Below are 25118 nucleotides of genomic sequence, written 5' to 3'. Positions count from 1 at the left end.
CAATATACAGTGATACCTCGGTACTCGACCATAATCCGTTCGAGATCCGTGTTCGACCTCCGATTTGTTCGAGTACCGAATTTTTTTTCCCCATAAGAAATAATGGTATATATTCTATTCCGTTCCCAAGCACTCGAACAGGCCCAAAATATTAATAAAACGTGTACCTAAACAACAATAATTATCTAAATGTGTATGAAATTGGTCAGAAAATCCTATAAAACAATTTTAAACCATTTACTGTACTAAAATAAAACAATTTTAAACCATTTTCTGTACTGTAGTGAACATACCTTTGAGCAGCGGTTCGATGGCATACAGGGATGGATGTGGAGAGGATGGAAGGGGGAGGTTACTGCTTGGAAGGAGAGTCCCCTTCCATGATGTGGCGGGGTAGTTCTCCTTCAGGAGTTATTTCTCTCTCCAATGAAAGGGTGGGCAGATCTATTTCAGGGGTTTCTTCTCTTCTTTGTCTCTTCTTTGGAGGAGAAACAGGCTTTGATGTAGCAGCTTTCTTTTCTTTTGTGAAAAACTGGTCTATTGTTAATTGTTTCTTCCTCCTCTGCAGTATTTTTCGAAAATGATACATGACACTATCATTAAACATATGCACTGCCCGGTTTGCTACTGCAATTTCTGGGTGGTATTTTTCAGCAAAAGCCTGCACATCTGCCCACTTGGAACAAATTTCATTGATGAGAGAACTTGGAACATCCTCCCTTACCTCATCCTCTTCTGAAGATTCCTGCTCCACAATCAGATCCTGCTGCTGTTGTTGTTGCAGGTGCAACAATTCCTCCACAGTCAACTCGGTAGAATGGCTTTCTACAAGCTCATCAATATCATCCTTGTCGACCTCAAGCCCCAAACTCCTGCCCATGACAACAATTTCCTCAACGACATCAGTGTCATCAGAAATTACAGGGGTAGCAGTGCTTGGACCCGCCTCTGGTTGGAAACCTTCAAACTCCCTCTCTGTGACACATGATGGCCACAGCTTACGCCAGGCAGAGTTCAATGTCCTATAGGTCACACCTCGCCAAGCTTGGTCAATCATGTTAACAGAGTTGAGGATGCTGAAGTGTTCCTTCCAGAATTCCTTTAGGGTCAACTTCGTGTCACTGGTCACTTCAAAACACTTTCTGAAAAGGGCCTTGGTATAGAGTTTTTTGAAGTTTGAAATGACCTGTTGGTCCATGGGCTGGAGTATGGGAGTAGTATTGGGGGCAAGAATTTGATTTTGATAAAGCTGTATTCTTCTTTCAAGTCATCCTCGAGACCTGGAGGATGTGCAGGAGCATTGTCCATAACCAGAAGACATTTCATTGGCAAGCTCTTTTCAATGAGGTAAGCCTTAACCTGGGGGGCAAACACTTCGTTTATCCACTCAGTAAAGAATTGTCTTGTGACCCAAGATTTAGTGTTCGAGCGCCACATAACTGGTAGTGCACTTTTACAAATATTATTTCGTTTGAACACCCGGGGGTTGTCCGAGTGGTACACTAACAAGGGTTTGATCTTGCAATCGCCACTTGCATTTGCACACAGCAACAATGTTAGCCTATCTTTCATTGGCTTGTGACCTGGCATCTTCGTCTCGTCCTTGGTAATGTACGTATTGGCTGGCATTTTCTTCCAAAATAACCCAGTCTCATCACAATTAAAGACTTGTTGTGCGATCAAATTTTGTTCATTTATGTACCGATCGAATTCCCCCACGTATTTATCGGCTGCAATTTGATCCGAACTAGCTGCCTCCCCATGCCTAGTAACACGATGAATACCTGTTCTATTACGAAACTTTTCAAACCAACCCCTGCTCGCTTTAAATGTAAATGAATCACTTTCACTGGTACTCGGACTTTTCTTCACTAATTCTTCATAGATATGCAACGCTTTTTCACAAATGAACGCTTCACTAACACTTTCCCCGGCCAACTGTTTTTCTTTAATAAATATTAAAAGCAACTTTTCCATCTCCTCAATCACTTGTGGCCTTTGCTTAGTTACCGCCGTAACTCCCGTTGCAACATTCGCCTTCTTAATCATTTCTTTATGCTTTAAAAACGTAGAAATGGTCGACTTCGCCATTCCGTATTCTACCGCTAAATCGGACACTCGTACACCATTCTCATATTTCGCTATAATTTCCTTCTTCAACTCGATCGTTGTTCGCACTGTTTTCCTCTTCTCCTTCCCCTTAACACTCATTACTTTCTTGGGACTCATTATGAAAGCTAAAAAAGCAATTAAAAGCACTGAAAATCACTAAATCACAACGAATGCTGATCGCGCGTTGTCTGAGTGACGCTCTCGAGAGAACTGATGCTTCCCGAACAAGCGAGAGTGGCCGAGATGGCGCGATCATCACAAAGCCCATGCGGTCGTCACGTGTTCGGCTGGTCGAGTACCGAATTTTTGGTCGAGCACCGCAGCAAAAATTTCTCGAAAATTTTGGTCGAACTCCGAATTGTTCGAGTATAGAGTCGTTCGACTACCGAGGTATCACTGTATATGTAAACTGGTTTTCATGTTTGTATATATATTTGAGTATAGAAATAAGTAAGTTTCCTTTTCAGATGTGTGTGTGTAGTGTACGATATCTACGTGGAGGCCTCGGCAGTTAGGCCACCACGGCGTATTTTATGGGTGGCGATCGAGTTTGACTTATGTCTTTCTCTCTCTCTCTCTCTCTCTTGAGGTCGTTCACCCTTTTACTACGTGTTACTACGCCCTTGTAGCCTAGCTTCCTTTCCGTGTGGGGGGTTGCTACGCCGTACGTTTGTATCAATTAGTTATGAATCTAATTGTAGTTGTTTTTTGTTTTTAAGCTTGTTGAACGATTCCTTTCGGGGTTTTCGTTCTTTCTTTAGTGTTCATTCATTTTTGAATTACATAGTTACATAATTATAATTGTTATAATTCTGTTTTGGTTATAGCTCTCCTTCCGCGAGTGTAAGTGGTTGTGAGGGCACGTGCCTGTTGTGTAATTCTTGTTCCTTTCCCTCGGGATTCCTCTTCGGAGCCTTCCCGGGGGAATGAATGTGTACTAATATTATTTGTTTTATTTTCTTACAGTTACCGATCTAGTTCGTTTCTGTAATATAGCAACGGTGTGAGCTGTCTGGTTGAGTCCTGAGGATTCGGCTGTTGCTGCCTCCCCCCTTGTATTTTCGTCAGGGGCGTGTCTCCTTCTACTGGTAGTACTCCCGTGTCGACGGACAGCTCTCCAGTTCATTTTAAAACAGTCAGGAGGCTTGCCTCCTTGGGCGGATAACTTTCCTTCCGAGGGAAGTTTTTCCTGTCCAGGCTTGAGTTTTTCCCCTTTTGGGGGGTTCTTCTCTTGCCTTTTTTTCGTGCGACTATGCTCTTGGTGCTGAGCGGTCGCACCTGCAGTTTCGCTCAAGGGGCTGGGCAACTGCAGGAGCTCCTCTTCGGAGGATTGCTCCTTTTAGGTCACTGGCTGACCAGTCTCTTCCACGAAGTGTTTCTCTTTCGTTCGCGAGAGAGTACACTCATAGAGACTCCTCCTCGGAGGTTTCTTCTGTTGCTGTTGCTGTTGCTGTTGCTGTTGGCCTCCCTCACCGTAAGGCCCACCGTCCGCCTCGTCGTAAGGGCCTCTCATCTCCCTATAAGGGTGCTTGAGGCGCCTTTTTGGATCTCCGTTTGCAGCCTACAACTCCTTTTTCTCGATCTTCCGCCTTGGTGCAGATAGACAGCAGTCTGATCTCGTCTTCCGACGGGCAACGGTCTTCCCGACGGACAACGGTCTGCACGACGGACAGCGGTCTTCCGACGGACATCAGTCTCGGCGAACAACGATCCCTTCGGGGCAAAGGGTTGCCCCCACGGGGGTTCTTCCCTTGCGTGTCAGGGTTTCCCTGCGCGCCCTTCTGCTCATCAGCGCTCTCCTGTTCGTCAGCGCTTTCAAGATGATCTTCCCTGCGGTTCCTGTTGGTTCCTGTTACGCGCCCTGTGCGCCCACGTTCGCCCTCGCGATCTAGAACTTCGGTTCAGGTCAGGGTCAAGGACTCTTCTTCTTTGCGCAGGCTTCCACGCGTAGCCTTCTGCTCGTCAGCGATCATCAGCTCGTCAGCGATCATCAGCTCGCCAGCGATCATCAGCTCGCCAGCGATCATCAGCTCGTCAGCGATCATCAGCCCGCCAGCGATCATCAGCTCGTCAGCGATCATCAGCCCGCCAGCGATCATCAGCTCGCCAGCGATCTCCGGATCGCCCACGTGTGTTACAGCCAACGTTCTCCAACACATCTGAAGGAACATGGTTCGCCAGCTACTAGCTCACCTGCGCATGCTGATCGCCATCGCACGACCCTCAACTGCGGATGCTGATCGCCATCGCGCGACCCTCAACTGCGGATGCTGATCGCCATCGCGCGACCCTCAACTGCGGATGCTGATCGCCATCGCGCGACCCTCAACTGCGGATGCTGATCGCCATCGCGCGACCCTCAACTGCGGATGCTGATCGCCATCGCGCGACCGCACACTTGCGGATGCTGATCACCATCGCTCAACCCTGCGCATGCTGATCACCATCGCGCGACCCTCAACTGCGTATACTGTTCGCCATCACGCGATCGCCCACCTGCAGATGCTGTTCGCCATCGCGCGACCGCTAACCTGCGCATGCTGATCGCCATCGCGCGACCCTGGCATGCTGATCACCATCACGCAACCCTGCGCATACTGATCACCATCGCGCAACCCTGCGCATGCTGATCACTGCTCGCGATCGCTCACCTTCGCATACTGCTCGCCAACGCACGATCGCTCACCTGCGCATACTGCTCGACCATCGCGTCGGCATAACACAACGCGACATCGCCAACCTGCGCGTTAGCGCTCACCAGCTCACCACCGATCGCTTGTTGATCCATATCGCCAGCGGTCCTCCTCGCCCACGCGGCAGCGCGTTTCCTCGCCATTGCGCTAACGCTTGCGTTCGCTGCCTCGGACTCGCTCTCATCCACCTGCCCACCCTCACGACCGCTCGCCTGCGCGCCCGCGCGACCGCTCGCCCGTGCAACCGCGCGACTACTCGCCTGCGCGCCCACACGCCCACGTGCCTGCACGTCTACGCTCATGCTCTCCAATGTTCGCCCACGCGCGAACCAACGGTTTTTTTCCATCGCGCAGACGGATGGTGTTCCGTCGCGCGAACCTACAGTGTTTCTTCGCACAAATGTCGGCTTATTTCTTGCAGTATCCATTGCTCGTCTATGGGTTATCGCCCGCCGACCACCAGGAATTCCCGTCGCGCGAGCTCCAGGGCAATTGCGACCACTATTCCCAATGGGGTTTTCGCAGCATGACCAGCCTGGCGAGTTCTTCTGGAGCGTATTTCCAGAACACTGTCTCACCCCGTAAACACAGAGCATGGCACTTGCAAGAATAGGAGAAACTTAAGGGAGATCTGAGCAACACTCCTCTATTCCTGAACCTGGGTTAGCCCTTCCCGTCATTCCCTGGAAGGATTTTTGGCGGGGGGGCTTTCCGTTCGAGATTTCTCCATCGGACAAGGGGTGACTGCTTACCTCTTCCTCTGGGAGCTTACCAGGTTCTTTCCCTCCTCGGTTACGGCCCGAGGTTCGGTTCAAGGAAGCTACAGGAAGATCAAGGGTACTCTCCTCCTCTCGAGCTCAGGCACCTTGGCCTTTCGTCGTTAAGTATCTAATTTGCGGACAAGCTCGATGTTTTACCATCTGGACGCGCTGACTGAGGGCTTCCTTCGGGTGTCTCATCTGTGGAGGTCGACGACCTCAGACACCCTTCCATCCTTGAGAAGAGTTTGTTTGTGCCCAAGGACAGAGACTTAGACAGCTGCTGTGCGTAGTAAATCGACTTCCGGTTTCACTCCTCCAAGGCTCTTTCTTCCAGACTCTGCAGGGCTCCAGCGCCCTTTTCTTTCAACCACGTCGGCCTAAGTTATCGGCTACGACAACTGGGACAAGGTGTCCAATTGCAGTTTCCTCCTGTCAGGAACAGATGGCACGGGAGACTCCCCCGGGGGGGCATAGTCCTAAAAGGAGTTCACGAACTCTAGGATTGCAGGTTTTTCGCTGGGAGGATGCTTAAGGTTACTCATCCGAATGACAGCTTCCCGATGCCCATTCCCGCACAATCTCTGTGAGTAGCCAAGGATATCGCGCCTGCCGTCTCTGTCAGCGAATTCAGTGTCTCTGAACCTCTATGCCATAGCGTCAGCAGAGTTGCCCGGTTGGGCAGAATGATCCATACCTTAGGCGAAGGTCTTCCTTAGGATCATCGACGGCTTCACCCTCGGCCCCCTCAGTCGATCCTTTCTTGTAAGGAAGGATCTGAGAGGGGATGTCCATAGTCGACCTCTCAGCCCCGATCAAGTTTGTCGAACAAACTTCGGCCAGCGTAGACCAGCAGAATCGATCAGACTGGTAACGAGGCGACAGGACTCCTTAAACCCTGGATCGGAAGGACGGGTACTTTCAGTTTCCATTCCATCCATCTTCCAGGGTGCTCGTCGAATTCAGCCTAGACTGCAAGTATTCCTGCTTATGATGCAGTGTTGCTATCCCGCCGTGGCATAGCAGGTTTGTTTCCCCAGAGAACTCTCCCTGCCTTCCTCTTGGCCGCTCAGGTGCAGGCTTCCGCCTCCTCTGCTGTTTGGAGGGCTGGTCAACTCCGGTAGGCTCGGGTTTCGACCTTCTTCAGCTCCGGGACAAGCTTCCGGATGCTTACCATGAGTGTGGGCTCATGGTATTTTGCTTGGAGCCTTCTCTTCCTCTGCCTCAACATCTGGAGTATCTGGCCATGATATTGAGTCAACCGCCTTACCACATTGGAAACCCCGCTTCTCGTCCGTCCAGCGAGGTTAAGCAACGTCGGTACTTGGATGGGTGACCACCTGGGGACGCCAGATTCTGTTACCACATCCTCCGAGCCTTCCTTTCGGTTGACTGTGGCAAGACTGAGGAGAGTCGCAGTACCTGTTCTCAGTCAAGCAGAGCTTTCAGCCCTACCTTGGAACGTTTTCTAGTTCTTCTTTCCTCATTGACCCTTCTATAGTCCGAACGGTCGCCTCAGGATAAGTTCCATGTGGGGCGATCCAAGTTCCGGTGGCTTCAGGCAATGTTTAACCGGACTCCCTGGCCCTATGGGACCAGCGGAACTATTAGACCTGCAATGGGTGTTGACCTATGGAGCCTCTTGATGGTAGTGGATATTCTCGTCCTTTCCCCACATTCTTGATGCGGCTCTCGGACTCGTCAAAGGAAAGGGGGGGGGGGGCATGTTCCGGTCCAGGCCTATGGTCAAGACCTGAAGGATACCTCTCCATCATTCAGGCAGGCTTAGGGGCCTTAGTCTGGCCCCTCTTCAGATCCTACAGCTCCTGCCGAGTCGCCCCGTTGCGCGTCAACTTCATTCTAACCAGCAGGGGACGCATTTTCACACCTTCACATCTTGCAGTAGAGATACCGGGATGATTGAGATTCTCTCAATACCACCATCGGCTCTCTCATTCCAGGCAGGGGAATGTTTCTCTCAGACTATCCGAGTAGAGCCTCATAGAGAGAGTGTACCTAGGGGTCTTTGACCTTGGGTAACCAGCAAGTGCTGGTCTGGGGGACCTGATCGCGACAGCTTGGAACCTCAAGCTTCCGCTAGTCTTCCCCCCAGTCTCAGACCCCGAGACTCTGGCAAGATGCATTCCGGTGATGGTGGGACAACTTCGACGCCTGCGTCTTCCCTCCTTTTTGTCTGCGGACAATGGGCCTCAACAAGACCAGGTTGTCTGTCAACCTTTCAATGGGAGAGCTCCACTGGGACTATGCGCAGAACGGTTTCTGGACCCTCTGCTTCCCCTGACGGAACTCCCGGGAGAGCTTCTCCCACGGCGCAGACTACTCAAGCAACCACTCTGCGACATCTCTCCCGAACCGGGGCGTCGCTTCGGCTTCATGCCTGGAGACACTACGCTTCCTCCTCTAGATGAGACAACCCGCTACAGTCGCGGTACGGAGGTCGCGTCATCTGCGATAGTCATCCACAGGGGTCTCCCAGGCAAAGTGAAGAGTCTAAGGTGGTTGGTGCCGTGGGAGATATACCTCTTCCCTTGAGGCTTCTTCTCCAGCAATAACGGTCTTATTGCCTTTCGGCGGGAGGAAACTCCTTTCCGCTCTCGGCAATGAAGCCTGTCGCTCAGCCTTTCCTTGACCTTCAGGCTTAAAGGAATAACTTTTTCCTGCCCGCTGGATCTATCCTCGCTCATGCGAAGCTACGATCGTCCCTGCCCTAGTCGGAGGAAGACCTCCAACTTGGAGCATGGCTCGGACTTTTAGTCCTTTAAGAGATCTTCTCAAGACCCTTTTACGACAGGCCTCGGATTGTATTCCGCCTTGGGTCTTCTGCTCACTCTGGCCACGGCCAGTGTGTAAGCAATCTTCTTGGTCTCTTACTACTCCCCCCTTTCTAAGGAAGAGGGGAAGGCAACATTCAGGCTCGCTCCTGAGTTGTTGGCTAGACTCAGAATCTGAGGGTCCCGGCCCTTCGGTCCGATTCATTCAAGATTTCGAGTCTCCATTCTGTGTCTGATGTCCCAAGACCTTCTCTTTCTTGCCAGTAAGGAATCGAGAGGTTAGCGCTGGGAACAGCTGCAGTTTGTCCTCAGTTGCAGCCGATTTGGGAACACAAGGAGGACATGGGGGGAGAGTCACCAGTATACCTCTTCAGCCCGGACTCCAGGACATTCATCTCGACCTGTCTTCAGACTCTCCCCCGTCACGTCGCCCTACAGCACGATGTTGGATACATCGCAATGTCCCTCGCCTTCGAGTAATACTACTCTGTGACGCAGGTGCTACAAGCAGGAGTCTGGAAGCGTCTGATGACCTTCGCAGCCCGCTTCCTGCAGGGCGTGACCCACAGGAGTCTCGATACGTTTTCTATCGCTCTGTGGTGGCTACACAACAGCTGGTCTAACCTCAGGCTCCTTTTTGGACAGGTAGCAGAAGGTTGAGGGCATTGTTATCAGGTTTTAGTCTGCATGAACGAAAGAAGTATGTCTGGCCCTTACTACTTTCTTCATCATCCCCTCTACGGGGAAGCAGCATCCTGGTCTCTGCATAGCTGACCTCGAACCTCTGCAGGTAAACCATGCTTCCTTGTGTTCCGAGTATTGAGTCAATACTGTCGCGTCCCCCATACCCTGACGAGGTGGTATTGGGAACGTCCTAACCCAGAGTTCCTTCTGGAACTCCAGGTCAACTGCCTAGGACGAGTCACACTTCTTCCTTCACACACAAGCTTACGTAGGCCACATGGTTCCTTGCGGAGCAAGGAACTTGTGAGGTGCAGGGACTCCTTTTCTCGAGTGCGACTCACTCGGATTCTGAGTCCCCGGGTAAAGCCAAAGCCAGTATGGCTGGGGACTTTCCACCCTTCCTAAGGGATAAGTCACCCTTTGTAAATAGCGTGGTTTGTATTTCGGTTACGGAACAAATGACAAATTCGAAGATAATTTGTATTTTTCCTAACCATACAAACCTTAGCTATTTACACATATTTGCCCGCCAGCCCTGTCCCCCAAGACAAGTCCTACCTCTAAGTGAAAGTGAGTATTCACCTGTGTGTGAGGGGGAGGAGGGGTAGCTAGCTACCACTCCCCCCCCCCCCCCCCGCTAACTAGCGCGGGGGTAATACACCCTCGTTAAATTCTAATGGCTCGCCATTTCAGCTACGCTAAAAGTAATACCCTTTGTAAATAGCTAAGGTTTGTGTGGTTAGGAAAAATACAAATTATCTTCGAATTTGTCATTTTTGCTATTTGTTGATTATGGCGTTTCAATGGGCAGATGTGCGGCTTTGTCTGGGCCATAATTGTGGCTGGTACATGAGTAGTACATTGGATTCTTCTCTCTGGTTTTGGTTCATATTCCCTTTACCAACACACTAACAAACCGAATAGTCTGGCCTATTCTTTGCATATTCTCCTCTGTCCTCATACACTTAACAACACTGAAATTACCAGACAATTCTTCTTACTACACTGTAATTGTTCAGTGGCCACTTTACTTTTTGTATGGGTAGAAGAGGCTCTTTAGCTATGGTAAGCAGCTCCTCTAGGAGAAGGACACTCCAAAATCAAACCATTGCTCTATAGTCTTGGGTAGTGTCATAGCCTCTGTACCATGGTCTTCCACTGTCTTGGGTTGGAGTTCTCTTGCTTGAGGGTACTCGGGCACACTATTCTATCTTGTTTCTCTTCCTCTTGTTTTGTTAAGTTTTTTATAGTTTATATAGGAGATATCTATTTTAATGTTGTTGCTCCTCTTAAAATATTTTATTTTTGTTTATTTCCTTTCCTCACTGAACTATTTTCCCTGTTGGAACCCCTGATCTTGTTGCATCCTGCTTTTCCAACTAGGGTTTTAGCTTATGAATTAATGATATTGATAATGATAGCCAGATGTGGATCCCGACTTATTAGCTTTTGCAGAGGGGTATGACTGCACACATTAATATCCCTGTGATTATTGTAGGGATTTTCCTCCTCTTCAGTGGGGAGAATTCTCAAAGGAGAGGAAGAAATCTAAGAGGGGTTCATCAGGACAAGGGTGGCAACGTCCAGGCTGATGCTAAAGAAGTTCTTTAGTACCTTCTTCACTGCATCTTCAACTTCCTTCAGGGCTAGGTTTTTGTGAGGAATTAGTAAGAGGAAGTAAAACCCTGCCATACACACAGGGATTGTTTTGAGTGAGACAAGTATTGCATTCTCTTAGAAAAATTAATACCCCTTTGCTTCATACAGTACCATTAGTGTACTATCGCATTGACTGATCTTTGTAAGTTGTTGCCTTCTAAAGGTATTGATGGCGCCCTGTAAGTCAAGAAGTTTCTTTAGGTGTTACATGCCACTTGGACTCGGACATCTTCCCTTCCTGCGCCCTCTTCTATGGCTGTACCGCCTTTAAAGGAGAGACGTGAATGCTGTGCCCCTCGTCATGTCCTTGCATGTTGCAGCAGAGGATCCTTCCCTCTACACTTCACCTGTTCCTGGGGCCTTCTTTATCTCATGGCGACCCTTCAAATGTGGCGCCTGCCACTCCGAGTAAGAAGTAAAGGTCACCGAAGCATAGAACTTCGCCTGGCTCATCTACATGGCTTTATGTGAGTACTGTAATGTTGAAGAAGTTGAATGTATAAGTGACAAGGGACCAAGGAGAATGAGAAAGAAGTATAAGGAAGAATGCTAAGCAATTGGCATTAATAAAGGCGCTGAATGTACATAGTCAACAGATACTCCGATAGCTTAGAATTGAATCTTTAGCAAAAATCAATGAAATGTGGCACTAGATCCCAAAGAAATTATATTGTTATCATTAGCATTGATTTGGAAATGTACATTCGAAAAAACAACAAATTCTATTGATCCACATAGCTGGTACAACAGGCGAAATATTGCTCTGTTTCCTAAATTCCAGGCATTTGCTTGTACTTCTGCACACCAAGCTGTCCACCTTCTTCAGTTCCTACCATGTTTCAATTTTATCCAGCCATGAAATAAAATTCTAACTATTGGTTGCAGTGCAATACAATCTGCAATGGGAATTAATGTCACGGATAGGCAGACTAAATGACTCTACGAACGCACAAATCCATGGGTTTCGGATCAGCCGTAGCTTTCAGTGCAGGACTTGAAAGCAGCAGTCTGGAGATGACAGACAACCGTCATCTCCTACTATCATTTGGAGAATACCCTCATAATCCTTGGATATCTTTACCCTTGATTAATTGGTAGATTTTCAACAGGCTCTATAATAAATCTAGCTCCCTCGGAGAGGAGAATCATCTCGTGTCAGCTGTCGCGACGTAAGTCTAGAGCGAGAGGTATGAATGAATGAATAGTAATTATCTGGCATCATGACATTAGTGATCATTGGTGCTGACTGGAGAATTGATAACGTAAGATAAAAACAAAAAATAAATGAATAACTTAACAAAACATTTAAAATTTAATATACTAAAAAATGAATAAGAAGGTCAGTTTCCAATACGAATATAAGAATGCCACTGGAATCACATAGAACATCTCTTACAAGAATTTTGTTGAGGATTTACCTACCATCCTCATTATGAGCTTCAGAGAGAAATTGTTCTCCAATATCCACAAGAATGGGACGTTCATTAAGTAAATGCCTAACAGTCAGGGGAACCGCGCAATTATAACACAATGGCTGACACCTGCCAGTCAGGAACTTATATATTCAACATGTGCGCCCAATTTTAAGGCAACAGAGGGTAGTTACCATATTTCCATGGATGTATAGTATTGCATTTGAGATCTTCATCTTATTCTGATCAACAGAATTCCAGTAATGTTGCCAAATATTACCTAGAGACTTTTTGATATCAGGAAAAATGGTAAGCATGATTGGCTTTCCTCTCGTCATCTTTTTCTTCTCCCTTGGAGTGCAGCGTTCTTGTCGTTATGTGCTGTATGTATTTGAGCATCAGAATCAAGCAACTTTTCTTTTAGATGAGTTTTGTTCAGAAGTATTTCCAACATCATCCCAGATGAGGGCAAGGATGGAGAGAGTGTATACAAACCCACTTCTCATAAATGACAGCACTGTACATTCAGACAACATATAATCTTTATTATTATTATAACTATTATTATTATTATTATTATTATTACTAGCTAAACTACAACCCTAGTTGTAAAAGCAAGATGCCATAAGCCCAAGGGCTACAACAGGCAAAAATAGCCCAGTGAGTAAAGGAAATAAGGAAATAAATAAATGATATAAGAAGTAATGAACAATTAAAATAAAATATTTTAAAAATAATAACATTAAAATATATTTCATATATAAACTATAAAAAGACTTATATCATCCTGTTCAACATGAAAACACTTGCTACAAATTAGAACTTTTCAAGTTCCATTGATTCAGCTACCCAATTAGGAAGATCATTCCACAACTTGGTCACGGGTGAAATAAAACTTTTAGAATACTGTGTAGTATTGAACCTAATGATGGAGAAGGCCTGACTATTAGAATTAACTGCAAGCCTAATATTACGAACACAGATATGCGTTCATCCTTGACTATCAATCACTTGGTAGAAACCTAACCTAACACCTGGGACATCATCTTGCTCAGGGTGTTAGGAGGTTCACAGGATTCATCAAATCTGCTCCTTCACAGGACCAAGTGCTTTGACAAATCCCAGGAAAGTGATTCCGCCAGTTATGGTTATAGGGACTTCTTCCCTTCATGAGGATGAATCTCCTTATCAAAGAACAATGGTTTGTCTAGTTAGGGATAATACAGATTACTTTAAAGACTTTTTATTTTAATTCTGCTTTTCATATGCAATTTTTCATGCTCTCTACTCCATAAGAGTATTTCATCATTGTGAATGATAATCGTAACGTCGTCATTTTTATTATTATTATTATTATTATTATTATTATTATTACTAGGTAGGCTACAACCCTAATTGGAAAAGCAGAGCAAAGGCTCCAATAGGAAGAAATAGCATAGAACTAATGAACAATTAATATAACATTTTAAGAACAGTAACATTAAAATAGATCTTTCTTAAATAAACTGTAAAAAGAGACATGTCAGCGTGATCAACGTAAAAACATTATTTACTGATTAATGGAACTCTGCATCTCCATTTTTGGAACTCAGCACGCCTGGATGTTTGAAGCGGAGGAACATCCTAAGGACTACACGCCGAACCTGAGTTTACCAACGGACGAGCAGCGGGAGTAAGCGTCACGACTCCAGACCCAAGCAGGTGGAAAACTGGAAGTTCAGGACGTTCAACTCGGTGATGTTCGTACCCGACGGTGAGTCGCGTGGTTGGTTTACGGGTCGAGAGGCACGCCAGGTTGAGGTTTGGACATTTACAGTTACGTAGAAGAGGGGTTATTAGCATTTCCAATGCTTATCGCTGTATAAATTTATTCAGATTTAATGGCATTTTTCCTTAATGAAGTAAAGTACTCCAGTTTATATTTCAAACTTCAACTAGTAGATGGCAGTTATTCAAAACATTATGTAGTCCATTAAGATGTCGGCAACGAGGTACATGGAGACATCAAAATACGCCTCTTCGTTTTGCGTTATTGCTGGTCATCACGGGATGTAAAATATAAGAGAAAAATTGCTTAAAACAGACATTATTAAGTGCTCCAACGCTTCCAGGAAAGGTTGGTCCTTTTGCTGTGTAAATTAAATCATTATAATAATTGTGGACACTAGCAGAATATCCAGAAGGTGAACTATAGGTAAAGTTATATTAGGCTTATTCTTTTCCTTTTAATTTTTTGCTGTGTTGTTATCATTATTATTATTTGCTAATCTACAACCCTAGTTGGAAAAGCAGGATGGTATAAGCTCAAGGGCTCCAACAGGGAATGATAGCTCAGTGAGGAAAGGAAATAAGGAAATAAGGAAATAAATTAAGCATATTGACTACTGTACAAGGCTCCTCGTAGTTCCAGACTTAAGGAATGGGTTAAGGGCATATTTCTTGTACAGAACTTGGGTTGCGTAGTTGGTTCGCACAGGCGGAAACTTTCTTAATAAAGTATTAATAAATGTATTAGAACCACTTCTTATTTTCTTCATGAGGAGTAAATATATTTACCATCAGATGCTATTCTTGGGGTGTACTGTACTGTATGTAGTTTCCTATTACTTGTCAAATCAATTATCTTTATAGGAGAAAGTGTTATTATTTTAATTATTATTATTATTATTACTATTATTACTAGATAAGTTACAACCCTAGTTGGAAAAGAAAGATGCTATAAGTCCAAGGGCTCCAACAGGGAAAAATAGCCCAGTGAGGATAGGAACCAAGGAAATAAATAAATGATATAAGAAGTACTGTATTGAAAAATTAGAGTGAAATATTTAAAAGAAATGTTATTTTCATTAGTAAAATAAATTTTTGAATATACTTACCCGATAATCATGTAGCTGTCAACTCTGTTGCCGACAGAAATCTACGGTCGGGATACGCCAGCGATCGCTATACAGGTGGGGGTGAACACAACAGCGCCATCTGTGGTCAGGTACTCCAGTACTTCTTGTCAACACCACCTCAATTTTTTCCTCGGTCCACTGGTTCTCTATGGGGAGGAAGGGTGGGTCAATTAAATCATGATTATCGGGTAAGTATATTCAAAAATTTATTTTACTAATGAAAATAACATTTTTCAATATTAATCTTACCCGATAATCATGTAGCTGATTCACACCCAGGGTGGTGGGTGGAGATCAGCATACATGTTAACAAAGAAGCTAAGTATCCCGTATTTTATTTTATTAGTTATTCAAAAATAACATGAAATAAATAAGTACCTGGTAAGGAAGACGACCTGAACCATTACTCTGCCTTTATTAAGTACGTCTTCCTTACTGAGCGTAGCGGTCCTCATAGGATGCTGAACGACTCTTAGGTGCTGAAGTATAAAGGGCTGCAACCCATACTAAAGGACCTCATCACAACCTTTAACCTCGGCGCTTCTCAAGAAAGAATTGACCACCCGCCAAATCAACAAGGATGTGGAAGGCTTCTTAGCCGACTGTACAACCCATAAAAAGTATTCAAGAGAAAGGTTAAAAGGGTTATGGGATTATGGGAATGTAGTGGCTGAGCCCCCGCCTACTACTGCATTCGTTGCTACGAATGGTCCCAGGGTGTAGCAGTTCTCGTAAAGAGACTGGACATCTTTGAGATAGAATGATGCGAACACTGACTTGCTTCTCCAATAGGTTGCATCCATAACACTCTGCAGAGAACGGTTCTGTTTGAAGGCCGCTGAAGTAGCCACAGCTCTCACTTCATGTGTCCTTACCTTCAGCAAAGCAAGGTCTTCTTCCTTCAGATGAGAATGTGCTTCCCTAATCAGGAGCCTGAATAGGTAAGAAACTGAGTTCTTAGACCTTGGAAGAGAAGGCTTCTTGATATCACACCATAAGGCTTCTGATTGTCCTCGTAAAGGTTATGACCTTTTTAGATAGTACCTAAGAGCTCTAACTGGGCAAAGTACTCTCTCCAGTTCGTCCCCCACCAAGTTGGACAGGCTTGGGATCTCGAACGACTTAGGCCAAGGACGTGAAGGAAGCTCGTTTAGCAAAAAACCGAGCTGCAAGGAACATGTAGCCGTTTCAGATGTGAAAACTATGTTCCTGCTGAAGGCGTGGATCTCACTTACTCTTTTAGCTGTTGTCAAGCACACGAGGAAAAGAGTTTTTAATGTGAGGTCCTTAAAAGAGGCTGATTGGAGAGGTTCAAATCTTGATGACATAAGGAACCTTAGGACCACGTCTAGATTCCAGCCTGGAGTGGACAACCGACGTTCCTTTGAGGTCTCAAAAGACCTAAGGAGGTCCTGTAGATCTTTGTTGGTGGAAAGATCCAAGCCTGTGTGGCGGAAAACCGCTGCCAACATACTTCTGTAACCCTTAATCGTAGGAGCTGAAAGGGATCTTCCGTTCCTTAGATGTAACAGGAAGTCAGCAATCTGGGTTACAGTGGTACTGGTTGAGGAAACTGCATTGGCCTTGTACCAGCTTCGGAAGACTTCCCCTTTAGACTGATAGACTCTGAGAGTGGATGTCCTCCTTGCTCTGGCAATCGCTCTGGCTGCCTCCTTCGAAAAGCCCCTATCCCTTGAGAGTCTTTCGAAAGTCTGAAGGCAGTCAGACGAAGAGCGTGGAGGTTTGGGTGTACCTTCTTTACATGAGGTAGACGTAGAAGGTCCACTCCTAGAGGAAGAGTCCTGGGAATGTCGACCAGCCATTGCAGTACCTCTATGAACCATTCTCTCGCGGGCCAGAGTGGAGCCAACCAACGTCAGCTGTGTCCCTTTGCGAGAGGCGAACTTCTGAAGTACCCTGTTGACAATCTTGAACGGCGGGAATGCATACAGGTCGAGATGGGACCAATCCAGCAGAAAAGCATCCACGTGAACTGCTGCTGGGTCTGGAATCGGAGAACAATACAACGGGAGCCTCTAGGTTATCGAGGTAGCGAACAGATCTATGGTTGGCTGACCCCACAGGGCCCAAAGTCTGCTGCAAACATTCTTGTGAAGGGTCCACTCTGTGGGGATGACCTGACCCTTCCGGCTAAGGCGATCTGCCATGACATTCATATCGCCCCGAATGAACCTCGTTACCAGCGTGAGCTTTCGATCTTTTGACCAGATGAGGAGGTCCCTTGCGATCTAGAACAACTTCCACGAATGAGTCCCTCCCTGCTTGGAGATGTAAGCCAAGGCTGTGGTGTTGTCAGAGTCCACCTCCACCACCTTGTTAAGCTGGAGGGACTTGAAGTTTATCAAGGCCAGATGAACCGCCAACAGCTCCTTGCAATAGATGTGAAGTGTCCTTAGATCCTGATTCCATGTTCCCGAGCATTCCTGTCCGTCCAAAGTCGCACCCCAGCCCGTGTCTGATGCGTCAGAGAAGAGACGGCGGTCGGGTTTCTGAACAGCCAAAGGTAGACTTCCTTGAGAAGAAAGCTGTTCTTTCACCACGTGAGAGTAGACCTCCTCTCTTCGGAAACAGGAACTGAGACCGTCTCTAGCGTCATGTCCTTTATCCAGGGAGCCGCTAGATGATACTGAAGGGGGAGGAGGTGGCGTCTCCCTAACTCGATGAACAGGGCCAGCGATGAAAGTGTCCCTGTTAGACTCATCCACTACCTGACTGAGCATCGGTTCCTTCTCAGCATGCTCTGGATGCATTCTAGGGCTTAGTAGATCCTTGGGGCCGACGGAAAAGCCCGAAAAGCTCGACTCTGAAGATCCATACCCAGGTAGACAATGGTCTGGGATGGGACGAGCTGAGACTCCTCAAAATTGACCAGGAGGCCCAGTTCCTTGGTCAGATCCATAGTCCATCTGAGAATCTCCAGACAGCGACGACTTGTGGGAGCTCTTAAAAGCTAGTCGTCTGACGGAGCCGGACACAAGATCATGGTACTGCTGCACAGTCTGTGAACTGTCAACCATGGGGAAGCGAGGAAGTACAGCGACAACCCGAAGCTGTCTAGACTGTCTGGGTCGTACAGACAACTCCTTATCGGGTTGCTGAGGTTGCCGCACTGTGTCACAACAAGTCACTTCTGCTGGTTGTTGAACGTCTTCCCAGTGACACACTGACTCCGTAAACAAAAAAATCCTCTAACAAGGACTAAGCTTGGACTGCATGTCTTGCAACAAAGCTCAAGGTCTATGGGAACAGGTGTGGTAACAGACGGGGTTAGCGACTGAAGTGGAACCATTACCCTCCCTGGAAGCATGTTATGCTTAAATAAAAGTCCATAGGAGGCTAAGCAGCTAAAGGCTCCTCTCCAAATGACAGAGTCCTCAAGGGAATATCAGAAGGAGGGAGAATAGCACTTTCTCATCTACAGGAACCATATCCGAGAAAAGCTAAGTTCTCTCAGTGAGGGTTTCACTGGTGCAAAAGCAGCAGACTAGAAGGCAACGTTATGAAACTGCTTGACAGTCTAGTGAGTTGGCAACAACCAAAGATGTGTGACTGAGGAGCATGCGGTAAGGTATGCAGAGCATGCTGTATGCAGAGCATGCTGTATGTAGAGCATGCTGTAAGGTAAGCAGAGCATGTTGCATGGCGTGCGGCTTATGCTGCATGGGAAGAGGCTCATGCTGCATGGGATGAGGCTCATGCTGCATGGTATGGGGCTCATGCTGCATGGGATGAGGCTCATGCTGCAAGGGATGAGGCTCATGCCGCATGCGTTGAGGAGGATGCCGCATAGTATGAGGCTCCTGCCTCATGGGTTGAGGCGGTTGCCGCATAGCATGAGGCTCCTGCCTCATGGTTTGAGGAGGATGCCGCATAGCATGAGGCTCCTCATAGCATGAGACTCCTGCCTCATGGGTTGAGGAGGATGCCGCATAGCATGAGGCTCCTGCCTCATGGGTTGAGGAGGATGCCGCATAGCATGAGGCTCCTGCCTCATGGGTAGAGGAGGTTGCCGCATAGCATGAGGCTCCTGCCTCATGGGTTGAGGAGGATGCCGCATAGCATGAGGCTCCTCATAGCATGAGGTCCCTGCCTCATGGGTTGAGGAGGATGCCGCATAGCATGAGGCTCCTGCCTCATGGGTTGAGGAGGATGCCGCATAGCCTGAGGCTGCTGCCTCAAGGATGGTGGAGGTTGCTGCAACACATGAGGCTGCTGCCTCAAGGATGGAGGAGGTTGCCGCAACGCATGAGGCTCCTGCCTCAAGGGAAGAGGAGGTGAGTTGAGGCTCTTGCCTCAAGAGTTGAGGTTCTTGCCTCAAGAGTTGAGGCTCTTGCCTCAAGAGTTGAGGCTCTTGCCTCAAGAGTTGAGGCTCTTGCCTCAAGAGTTGAGGCTCTTGCTTCAAGAGTTGAGGCTCTTGCCTCAAGAGTTGAGGTTCTTGCCTCAAGAGTTGAGGCTCTTGCCTCAAGAGTTGAGGCTCCTGCCTCAAGGGTTGAGGAGGTTGCCGCAACGCATGAGGCTCCTGCCTCAAGGGAAGAGGAGGTGAGTTGAGGCTCTTGCCTCAAGAGTTGAGGCTCTTGCCTCAAGAGTTGAGGTTCTTGCCTCAAGAGTTGAGGTTCTTGCCTCAAGAGTTGAGGCTCTTGCCTCAAGAGTTGAGGCTCCTGCCTCAAGGGTTGAGGAGGTTGCCGCATAGCAAGAGGCTCCTGCCTCAAGGAAAGTGGAGGTTGCTGCATAGCGCTGGTACCTGGCAACTCCCAATGCGGCAGCTCACGCATGGAGGCAGGAGGAGCCTCAACATCATACGTCTGGCAGGGTGGACTGCGCAGAGGTGGAGGAGCGCTCGCAGGAGGAGGTGTGTTAACCTTCTCTGCCTGAAACTCCTGCATCAACACCGCAAGCTGAGACTGCATTGTCTGCAGCATAGACCACTAGAGTCTAAGAAAGACAACAACAAACGGAGCTACTGTCCGTTGAGACTGAGGGTCTAAAACAGCTGGTGCGGCAACAGACGGAGTTACTGCCTGTTGCGGTACCACCTTGCCTCTCTGGGAGGTGTGCAGTTGTCGTACTGCAGCAAGTCCGAACTGACCCAGTGCTAATGGCTCCACCTAGGAGTTGGACTTGCGAGGAAGGGACCGACTTGCACTTAAAAGCTGCAAGATTTGGTCCATGGTTTCTGCGAGAAACCTCTTCCGCAGACGAGGAATAAATGGGCTCTCTCGTCTTTGTGTGGGTGGGGTGATCACGTCGGCTACGTGAGTTGGTTACACCCGAAACCACGGAGGGAAACGTCTGTTCGTCGATCAAGGCCTGATGAACCCATAAGTCCTTCGACGTTACTTCTCCCCTGGCTTGGGAGCTTGTAAGAGGTCCCAGACTAGGCGAACAACTGGCACGAACAGACGAACCCTCGAACGCAACACTGTAACACTTTGCGCTTATCACTTTATCACTTTTGATTTTCTGTTTGCACTTATTTCACTGAACTCGAAACTTTAAGTGGTTTGTACCTGAAACACGCAATTCTATCCTTCATTAAAAGTTAGTAATTGCGAAAACAGTATTACAATGTAACAGAAAAACATAATGAAAGATAAATAATTCAGTGGCTGGAAAAGAGACTAAACTAGATCAAATAAACTACGTTTAAAATCTCTCACCGCATAAAGCCTGGGAACAAGAATAAAACTCTAGAAACGTTTACCTTCTCCCCCTAAAGAGACTAGGGAGAAGAGCAAAAACGATAACAACGTTACCCGCTTGAACGAAACGTTTATCCTCCTCTCTCTCCCTCCGTCTCTATCTCTCTCTCTCTCTCTCTCTTGACTTAGAACCTGAGAGATGAGCCCAATTATATATATCGTTAAAACATATTATTGTTAAAGGAAAAAAACTGAAAGATTTCCCAAATAAAAAGTTCCTTTATTAGAATTAAAACCATTTAAGCTAAGAAAGAATGAACAAAACGCTAGAATCGGTTTACTCTTACTGCAACGTGACACCGTGAATACTCTCTCTCTATCGTAACGATAGAGCGCAAGTTGAACGTTCTGAACGTCAACAACTGCAGAGACAAAACAAAACGTTAGTTCAACTTTGAAAACAGTACGAGACTATCAAAGAAATTCTTTCAAAAACATTAAAATAGCATAATATGTTAACAGGTAAAAACGAAATGACGGGCTCAATGTTAATTAACTTCGGTTCCAAGAAAAGACCGCCTACTATTAGGAAAGGTCGAATATAAACAAATATAAAAATTAATTTTAATAAGTTTATAATAAAAGGAAGTTAATCGAAGAGGCCTATAAAAGGCGGAGAGATATAAAATAAATCTATAACTTTTGTTAAGCAAAATTAAGAAAGAGAGTCTATACTCTCTTCGACACCAACACTTCCGTCTAAGGGAAGGGTCGGCCATTAAAAGTGAGAGAGAGTTCATACTCTCTTCGTCACCAAAATTAAATAAAAAATTAAATCAAATTAATTCCAAAAACTTGCTAAGCTAATGATAAAGCTTCCTGAATAGCGAAGGCTAAACTCTAGAGCAAATACATCACCAAATCGTGAGCAATAACTCCAGAATCAACAGCGTATCCATGTAGGTCTAGCCGGAGGCACGACAGAGGAAAAATTGAGGTGGTGTTGACAAGAAGTACTGGAGTACCTGACCACAGATGGCGCTGTTGTGTTCACCCCCACCTGTATAGCGATCGCTGGCGTATCCCGACCGTAGATTTCTGTCGGCAACAGAGTTGACAGCTACATGATTATCGGGTAAGATTAATATTGAAAAAAAAAAAACATTAACAACATTAAGACCGATAATTCATATATAACTATAAAAAGACTCATGTCAGCCTGTTCAACATAAAAACATTTGCTGCAACTTTGAACTTTTGAAGTTCTACCGATTCAACCACCAGTTGCTCCGTAACTGGAAAACAAACCACACTATTTAATAGGGGTATTACTTTTGGCGTAGCTGAAATGACTAGCCATTAATTTTTTAATGAGGGTTTGTTACTTACCTAGAACTACCTTCTTAGGAGTTACTGGTTAACTCTACCTAACCGACCAGCTTTTTGTATAGTTTACCCCCCTCTTCTCGTTTTCTACGGGGTCAACCTCTGGCAGTGTGGTACGTGCCCTGAGGCGACCCCGGGGTCAGGTAGCGTGCTAGCTCAGGTCGAATCGCCAGTAAGTTTCTGGTCGCGACGCGATAAACATCTCGCCGCGCTCTCTCTTACCTTGTGCGACCCTTTGAGTCCCCCGATCCTTTGTGCTTACCGCGTGTTACCCACGTGTTTCATTTTCACTTTCCCGTTACATCCTTGTGTCTCTTGGTGCGTTAGCTTTGTGTTATGGAGCATCCTTGTCGTTGCCTTGGGCCTGTGGCTGGGAAGTCTTGCGGGGCTTTCCCCTCCAAGCCTGAGGTTGATCCCCACTCCTTGTGCTCCACGTGTAGGGGGAAAGCGTGTCCCCCTACCTCTACGTGCCCGGAGTGTGCTAATTGGACTGAGATCCAGTGGGTGCTCTTCGGGACGAAGAAGAAGAAGGCAGCTAAGAAGATGCCTAAGGATTCCAGCATTTCTTCGCCTGTAGGTTCGCCAGACGACTCAGCAGACCGTAGCGCCCGTCCTTCTTCCCCTACCCAGGGTAGGGGACGAGGTAAGTCCGTTGCGGGGAAGAGGCCCATTGCCCTTTCCCAAGAGTCTGATATTCCTGTGGGGGAAGTGTCCAGTGTGGGGCAGGCATGTGTGGGGCCTGAGTGTAGTACGGAAGTGTGGGTAGGAGGCGAGGGCCTGGTGCCCGCAGGTCCCGTCGCCTCGGAAGATCCAATGTGGGGTAGGCCGAGTGCCGATACTTCCCCTGCCTCGTGGCGTGTTTCGGGTGCTTCAACCGCCCGGGGAGACACGGAGAAAGGTAGTTCGTCGTCTTCGGACCCCGCCACGTGGGTGAAACCTAGGACTTCCTTCAGGTCTCCCATTAGAGGAGAAGAGGATGTACAGTAGATCAATAGCTCGGTAAAGGGCTCACGCGGTCCCCTCCGGCTCCCTCGGCTACGCTACCCCCCGTGTTTCTGCAACCGCCCACACCTGAGAAACGACGTGATTTTTCCCCCTCGGTCTTTGGACGTGTCGGCCGGTCGGAGAGCTCCGTCCTCATCCTCGTCGTCGTCGTCGTCATCGGACTCTTCGTCTTCTTCGTCATCAGAGGACGAAGACAGGAACCTTAGCAAGAGGAAGAGGGAGAAATACCGCAAGAAGAAAAAGTCTCGTTCCCGCTCGAGGCATGGTAGGAAACGGTAGAAGTCCTCTAAGAAGAAAGCGAAGAGGAGTAAGTCAAAGGACTGGGTGAATGTCACAGTGCCCCGGAGCGAGCTGTTTAGGTTTTTCACAGCCGCGGCTGCTTCCGGGTGGCTCCCTAGAGCCTCACCTTCGTTGTGTCACCCTCCTAGCTCCTCCTTCGGACTAGCCGCCCAGCATGAGGGCTCAAACCGGGACCCCCGTGTAGTGTTTAACCCGACGGTAGCCTCCGCCCCTTCTTCCCTTAGGAAGGATATAAGGAGTATGAAGGAAGGCTTAGCGTCGACCACGGGCACCTTGGAGGCCTTCCTTAAGCACCAAGGGCGCCCGTCGGTCCGCATGGATCCCCCATCCACGGAGCCCCCATGGAACAAGGTACTCCCATGACGGATGCCTTCGTATCCACGGGGCAGCCCATACCACTGGCAGGCTCGTCGGGCGTTGCTTTTCCCACCGTCACGGCGTACCCCCGTACGGAGGAACTGGTGACGGAAGACCTGGTGGAAGGAGGGGAGTGCTCGACAGACGACATCTCCTCCAACCGTAAGGTTCTAGCCCTTATTCGAAGGCATCACCGGTTGGATGAGCCCAAGCCCTCAGCTGCAAAGGCCGTACTATCCGGACTGTCCAGGATGATCGACAGTCCGGTACAACAAAAGCCATCTTTGTCTCTCCCTCTCGCTCAAGACGTGAAGTTGGGGACGGAGCAGATTGATGGATACTTGGCAGGACTAGCAGAGGCCCCCAGAAGCCAGAGTTCCTCCAAACTTCTTCTGGGGCTGAAATCCCAGAAGGGATTTTACGTTCCCGAAGGGCATCGCGGTGGTCCCCGTGCGGTGAAAGCAGCGGTGACCGCACTGAACCAAGGAGCCTCCGAAGACAGGGCATCCACTGCCCCTGTGTGCTTTTCCCCGTCGGAAGCATCTATGATGGAGGACATGGCTCAGGACCTGGTCTACATGTCCTCCTGGTTAGATTGGTGGTCGTACGCTTTGATGGGGTTTCAGGCATCACACGACCTCTCCCTCCCAGAAAATCAGGCCATGTTGAGGGATCTGGTTAGCTCTGGGGGCAAGGCTTTTAAGTTTTTATCATCCCAGTCTCTGTCGGTGGCTTCGAACTGGGTCCTGAGGAAAAGGGATACAGTACTGAGCAAGCTAGTGCGGAAGTTGCCGGACAGGGAAGCAAGGAGACTGAGGAATTCCTCCGTGTGGGGAATGACATTTTTCCCATCAATTTGGTGGAAGATACTATGGAGAAGGTGAGGAAAGTGAGAGAAGCGGATCCTAGGCCCCCTCCTATGAGGAAGGCCATGTTTAGGAGAGCCTCAACGGACATCCCTCACCCCTCACAGGCCACACCCTTGCTGCCCCGAAGAGAACCTCCTTCAGCCCCTTGGCTTCAAGCCTCGCAGCAGCCCACCCGTAGGACCACGGCAGGCCCTCAGTCAGCCTACAGACCCTCCTATGGTAACGCTAGGAGAGGTAGATCTGGCCGCTCCACCAGGAGAAGGTAGGAAGAGAGGCCCCCTACTCCCGCAGGAGCCCCTAGTAGGGGGATGCCTCAGACATTTTTGGCAAGCATGGCGGGATCTCGGTGTGGATCCCTGGACGGTGACGGTCCTGAAGGAGGTCTACAGACTCCCGTTCCTAGAAGAGCCTCCCCCTCTCATCCCAGCCCAGAGGGCCGAATGGCTGGTTCCAAAGGACCTCTTGAAGAGGGCGGCGCTACAAGAGGAAGTAGCGTCCATGATCGACAAGGGAGCTTTGGAGACAGTGGAGAAC

General features: G+C 47.8%; 1 protein-coding gene across 4 annotated transcripts in view; it reads left to right on the top strand.

Moving 5' to 3' along the window:
* LOC137638212 (splicing factor ESS-2 homolog) overlaps positions 1-25118 on the top strand; it is a 322644-nt gene that overhangs the window by 203596 nt on the left and 93930 nt on the right. The window contains exon 4 of one of the 4 annotated variants that reach the window (XM_068370297.1): positions 13703-13863. The exons of the other annotated variants lie outside the window; for them this stretch is intronic. The gene's annotated coding sequence lies outside the window, so the exon portion shown is untranslated. The remainder of the gene's footprint in view (positions 1-13702; positions 13864-25118) is intronic. 4 annotated transcript variants of the gene reach the window in all.

Source organism: Palaemon carinicauda, chromosome 3 (genome assembly GCF_036898095.1).
Source record: "Palaemon carinicauda isolate YSFRI2023 chromosome 3, ASM3689809v2, whole genome shotgun sequence".
NCBI lineage: Eukaryota > Metazoa > Arthropoda > Malacostraca > Decapoda > Palaemonidae > Palaemon > Palaemon carinicauda.
Note: the sequence above shows the minus strand (reverse complement) of the source record. Positions and strands in the feature narration are given on the sequence as shown.